This window comes from Cryptomeria japonica, chromosome 2 (assembly GCF_030272615.1).
Source record: "Cryptomeria japonica chromosome 2, Sugi_1.0, whole genome shotgun sequence".
Classification (NCBI taxonomy): domain Eukaryota; kingdom Viridiplantae; phylum Streptophyta; class Pinopsida; order Cupressales; family Cupressaceae; genus Cryptomeria; species Cryptomeria japonica.
In genome coordinates, this window is record NC_081406.1 from 237,658,831 (window position 1) to 237,665,512 (window position 6,682).

Below are 6,682 nucleotides of genomic sequence, written 5' to 3' on the forward strand. Positions count from 1 at the left end.
GTCTTCTTGTCTGACACATCTTCCTTTACAACAACAAACACAATATCTTCATTTTCTTCATCTTCTGACTCCTCATCTGTGACACCTTCATCAACTACCACAAAATAGTTTCTCTGGTTTCCTTCTTTGAATTTCTTGAACCTTTCCAGTTTGTCCTTGTTGTCACCATTAGGACAATTTACAACAATATGCCCTATCCGGTTACAAGAAAAGCATTTCAAAGGGAGCTTACCTCTGTATTTACCAGTTCCTTTAAGAAGTTTCCTGGCAAGAAGAGCTTCAAATTCCATCAGAATCTCCTCATCATCCATTTCTCTTCTCTGTCTTGGTTCACCACTAGTGCTAGCTTCTTTTCCTTTTCTAGATGGTACAATAGAAGCTTTAAAAGATGATTCAGTCTTTTGATCACTGCCATCAAAACTATTTAGCTCATAGGCTATCAACTTTGCAATGATGGAGTCTAGGGATACCTTAGTCTTGTCTATTGATCTCAACTCCTGAATAGCAGCAACCCTTATTGCATAGACCAGTAATAAGGATCTCAGGACTTTGCTTACCACAATGGAATCTTCCATTTTACCACCTGCACTCTTGATATCTCTGACAACAGTTTTGATTCTTATTCCATACCGTTGAATGGTCTCACCTTCAACCATCTGCATGTCTTCAAACTTCCCTCTAAGGATTTCTTCCTTAGCTTGTTTTACATGCTCATCACCACCATAGATATTTTCAAGAGTATCCCATACTTCTTTGGGATTTACTTTATCTTGAACATCAATAAACTCAATGTCAGATAAACTGCTAATTAGGGCTTCCATGACTTGCCCATTCTCCTGCATCTCTCTCTTTTGGTCATCGGTGAGAGTACCAGTAGGGGCAATATAAGCATTCTCAACATAGCTCTAGTGTTGAGCACCCATGCTTCTGATGTATATCTTCATCCTATCTTTCCATATACTAAAATTATCTTTGTTGAACTTTGGACCTTCCCTCTTCATCATTAGACTGGGATCTTTTCCTCAAGCGGTTAAGCTTATAACATAGAGGACCAGGAGGACGCTCTGATACCAATTGATAACTCAATGATGAATGGATAGTACCAAACCGGTACTGAGAGGGGGGGGGGGGTGAATCAGTACAAACAAAAACACAATCCTAAACCAATTTGTCCATAGACACTGTGCTTAAGCAGACAAATAGTAACACCACTCTTAAATAGAGTACAACCGACAAAACCCAGAATAACTGAGACAAGCATAAACCGGTTAACACTTATCTTTTCATACAATCTAATACTTCATTTCCATTTCACCCTAGTGCATGAACATGTAATCTATCATCAAAGATATATCAATAGCTAGATCAACATGATTTACCTTCAGACACAAATCACTTAAACCATCACATGAATAACACCACACATGACACACAGATTTTTCATGTGGAAACCCAACTAGGAAAAACCACGGTGGGGATGAATACCCACAAGCTATTTTTGAACTCTTAAGAAGTTCGCTCTGTTAGGAGCCTTGTTCGGTTAAAGACTGTCACAATAGGTTCTGTTAGGAACCGATTCTGTTAGGGATCACCCAATTAAGGGATGGCTAGAATACCTGGTTAAGGGTTAAACCCTATTAAAGGTTACCTTGTTATAGGATTTCAAGAACTCAATGGTTTTGAATCACCCTGTTAAAGGATTTACAGTAAGCCGGTTCAAGCTACCCTGTTAAAGGATTTTCCAACTGTTGAAGTGGTTAGAGATCAACAGGTATTACAATGATCTGGTAACAACACTCAATGCCAATGTAGATCCACTTTAGCTCCTCTTCACCTTCTGCACTTACACTCTGTAGGTATCACTTCTCTCCTCTGATCTGGCAAGAATTAGGTATCTTTTCTATTGGATACACACACACAACTTTTGCCAACAACCTCAACATGCAACACAATATCGACCTTATAGGAAATAGATAGGTCGGTAGCATAAACCCTAAACCCTAAACCTGTTAGGTTAAGCAATTCAAATGGTTCAATCCTGACCATTGAGCATATTGCATTAAATGCAACAGTCTTGAACCAATCTCAAGACGTTCTCCATCATTCGTTTTCCACCACTTTCATGGCGGTTGATAACCCATCACGCATTATCACCGTTTACAGACTTCGCACATTCCTGAGGTAGATAGGAACAATATCCTTCATGCAAGATCCTTCACGCGCACAAGGCTGATGTGGCAACATGATCTATTCTTCGTTACAATGCTAACTCATCACACAAAGTCACCGGTTGAGTCACACAGGCTTGAAGCACTTCAACCAGAAACCCTGAAGTTGAGACTACCAATCGGTAGTCATACAAAACTTCCATGTACCGGTTCCCATAACCACATGCCGGTTCACCTTGAACAAGCACACCACTTCACTTTGACACATATACCGGTTCACTATGTTATACTAGTTCTCACATATACCGGTTCTTGGTAACATACTGGTTCTCTCTTCTTCAGCATATTGACATCAATGACAATATACAATGTCATCATGTCCTCATACCGGTTCACATAATGCCAACAGTAACTACATATTCTACAAGATGCATTAATGAGGAGAAAGCTTTAGCTACTAAAGTTGAGGAGAGAGATGAATGGGTAATTGATTGTGGTTTCTCTCAACATATGACATGTGATAAGAGTAAATTTGTAAATCTGGAAAGGTATGATGGTGGTATAGTAATATTTGGTGATAACAAAGCTTGTGTAATCCTTGGTAGAGGTTCTATTTCTCTTTATGGTAAGAACAATACTAATGATGTGTTATATGTTCAAGGTTTAAAGCATAATAGTTTGAGTGTTGGTCAAATGGTTGATAAGGGATATAACTTGCAATTCAAGAATGGAAAATGTGACATCTTGAATAGCTTTGAAACTGAGATTGCATCAAGGACAAAGACTAAAGGTAATATATTTCACTTGAATGTTGGTGGTAAAAGTTGTTTGATTGCTCATATTGATAAAAGTTGGTTATGACATATAAGAATGTGTCATGTAAATTATGATTGCATGATTAAGATAAGTTCTACTCAAGTAGTGATAGATCTACTGAAGTTAATAAAGCCTTCTACTCCGGTATGCAAGGAATGTCAATTAGGGAAGAAGACAAGAGTTACTTATAAGAGAAAACATTATAATTATAATGGATTGTTGGATCTTGTGCATACTAATCTATGTGGTCCTTCTAGAGTAAGAAGCTTGCAGGGTGACAAGTATTTCATGTTGCTGATTGATGATTATTCAAGTATGATGTGGGTTACCTTTTTAAGAGAGAAGTTTGAAGCATTGGGGAAGTTCAATATTTTCAAAGCTAGAGTTGAATTTGCGACTTGATTGAATCTAAAGTGTCTGATATCTGATAGCTCGGTGGAGAATTCACTTCTATTGAGTTTAATGCATATTGTGAAGAGCATGGAGGTAAGAGATAGTTATCTACTCCTAGGACACCATAGTAGAATGGTGTTGTGGAAAGAAAGAATAAAACTATTCAAGAAGCTACTAGAACCATGATGATTGAAGGAAATGTTCCACACATGTATTGGAGAGAAGTTGTGATTACTATAGTATACACTCTTAACTAGGTAAATGTCAAAGGTGATACAGGTAAGACTCCTTATGAGTTATGGTTTGGTCATGCCCCTACTATTAGATATTTTAGAATTTTTGGTAGTAAATGCTATATCAAAAGAGATGAAGATCTTGGAAAGTTTGATGGTAGATGTGATGAAGGAACCTTTCTTGGTTATTCTACAAAGAGTAAGGCCTATCGATGTTATAATAAAAGACTGAGAAAGGTTGTTGATAGTGCTAATGTGAATGCTGATGAAGATAATGTAAGACATATTAGATCTTGCGGATATGATTTTGATGATCAGGATTCCAGTTCAGATAAAGGAAAGCAAGTGTAGACCCAAAGTCAAGTTCAGATTGCTCTGGAAATGCTTGACAATGAAGGTGCAGAAGAAGGAGTTCAAGAGTCTGAAATTCAAGAAAATCATAAAATTCCCAGGTATGTGAGGTTGAATCATCCAGAAAATCAAATTATTGGTGATAAGAATAAATGTGTGATGACTAGGGGAAGACTTGCTGAAGAAATTTGTTTGATTTCAAAGATTGAATCTAAAAATGTTGATGAAGCATGTAAAGATGAAAATCACATTAAAGCTATGAAAGAAGGATTGAATTAGATTGAGAAAAATAATACATGGATTCTTGTTACTAGACCTAAGGATAAAAATGTAATTAGAACTAAATAGGTATTCTGGAATAAGTTGAATGAATAGGGTGAAGTTTTTGGAAATAAAGCTAGACTTGTTTGTAAAGGTTATTCACAGGTGGAAGGTATTGATTATGAAGAGACTTTTGCTTTGGTAGTTAGAATTGAAGCTGTTAGATTATTTATTGCCTATGTTGCTCATAAAGATTTCAAGGTTTATTAGATGGATATTAAATCAACCTTTCCTAATGGTGAGTTGGAAGAAGTCTACATTGAGCAACCTGAAGGATTTCAGCTAACATATGAAAATGACATGGTTTGCCAGTTGAAGAAATCATTGCATTGATTGAAGCAAGCCCCTGAAGCCCGGTATGCCAGATTGGATAAGTATTTGATGAAGCTTGGATTCAATAAAGGTACTACTGGTAGTAATTTTTATTTCAATATTAATCAGAATAACATTTTGCTTCTTGAAGTTTTTGTTGATGACATTATATTTGGAGGAAATGATTTCCTATGTAATAAATTTGCTAAAGAGATGAAAAATAAAATTTGAGATGTCTATGATTGGTGAAATAAGATTATTTCTGGGATTGCAAATTACTCAGTTGGATAAAGGTATTTTCATATCTCAGTCTAAGTATGTAAAGGAATTATTAACGAAATTTGGTTTTGAGGACTCTAAACCAATTGGTACACCTATGGTGACCAGATGTAAGTTGACCAAGGATGATGATTCTCCAAAAGCTAATCAGACCAGATATAGATCTATGATTGGTGGATTGTTATATTTGACTCAGAAAAGACCTGATAAAATGAATGTTGTGTGTCATGTTGCTAGATTTTAAGCTGATCCTAAGGAATCTCATGTTACTTCTATAAAACGGATATTTGAATATTTGAAAGGGATAGTTGAATTTGGTTTGTGGTATTCTAAGAATGATGACTTTACTTTGAGTTCTTTTATAGATACTAGTTGGACAGGTGATGTTGATGACCTCAAGAGTACTACAAGTGGTGCATTCTTTTTGGGTAAGAAGTTGGTCTCTTGGGCAAGTAAGAAGAAAAATGCTATTTCTTTATCTACTGCAGAGGTTGAATACATTCCTATTGCTAGCAATTGCGCTCAAATAATTTGGATGAAGCAGAAGTTGAATGATATAGGAGTTATTTATGATGAGCCTATTTCCATATACTGTGATAATTCAAGTGCTATCAATATTTAAAATAATCCGGTATTGCATTCCAAAATAAATCATATATCAATCAAGTTTCATTTCTTGAGAGAGAAGGTGAATGAGAAAGAATTCATACTAGAGTATGTATCAACAAGGAACAAATTACAGGAATCTTTACGAAGCCTTTGTCTAAAGATACTTTTGAGTATCTAAAAGAGGAGTTAGGGGTAATTTCCTCTCCTAATGAGAACTAAGATGCTGTTGGCATATGGACACTCCAATGAGACATTGTGTGTGATTGAAGGTTTTGTCATTGATGGCAACCTTGCAATCCTATGGCATCGGCAAGACTTCATACCGGCAAAGCATTACACAAGCAAGACAGTGCACCAGCATCAACAAGATCACTCTACACCGGCACCAGCACCAACACAGAAGAAAAGATGTATATAGACATAAAGGCCAACAAGATTTTTGATATGTAATATTTTGTTTATTATTGTAAGACGACTTGGCAAATTGTAAAATGACTCTTGTATATAAAGGAGATCATTGTAGACATTTAAAAAAAAGGTAGTGAGCATAAAAGAAAATTATTAGGCAGACCTAATGTGCGAATTATAGGTCAAGGGTATATGTAAAGAACAGAGTTAGAACTAGTACTGAATCTGGCATTGGAGATGCTATTGTAAAGTAGTACATATCTTTGGATTAGTATAATCCTCATTGTAAGTCAGTGTGACTTCTCATTGAGTAGTGAGCTCTAGGCAGTTGGCCTTCCTGCATGTGCAGGCCCCTATTGTAAGTAATATTCTCTTATTGGCCAGTGAGTGAATATTGTGGGTCACAAATCCCACTGAGGTTTTTCCCACACCGGGTTTCCTCGTTAAACATCTTGTGTTATGGTTTTCTTTTCATGTGGATGTTTCTGATTCTATTTTTTGCATTAATTCTTGCATACCAGTATACTGCTATTTTATGTTCTGCATGTTTTAACTTAAGAAATTCTTATCACTGGTTAGACACTGATTCACCCCCCCCTCTCAGTATCTGTGGGAATCCTAACAATTGGTATCAAAGCTTGGTCCTCGATTTTCAGAAACCTAACAACTTGAGGAAGATCTTGACACCGATAAAGATGGAAAATCTAATGAAGCAACTTGAAGGAGCTCTTACTGACTATGATGCAGAGAAGTTGAAAAATATCAAATTAGAAGATGATTTAAGAGTAGCTC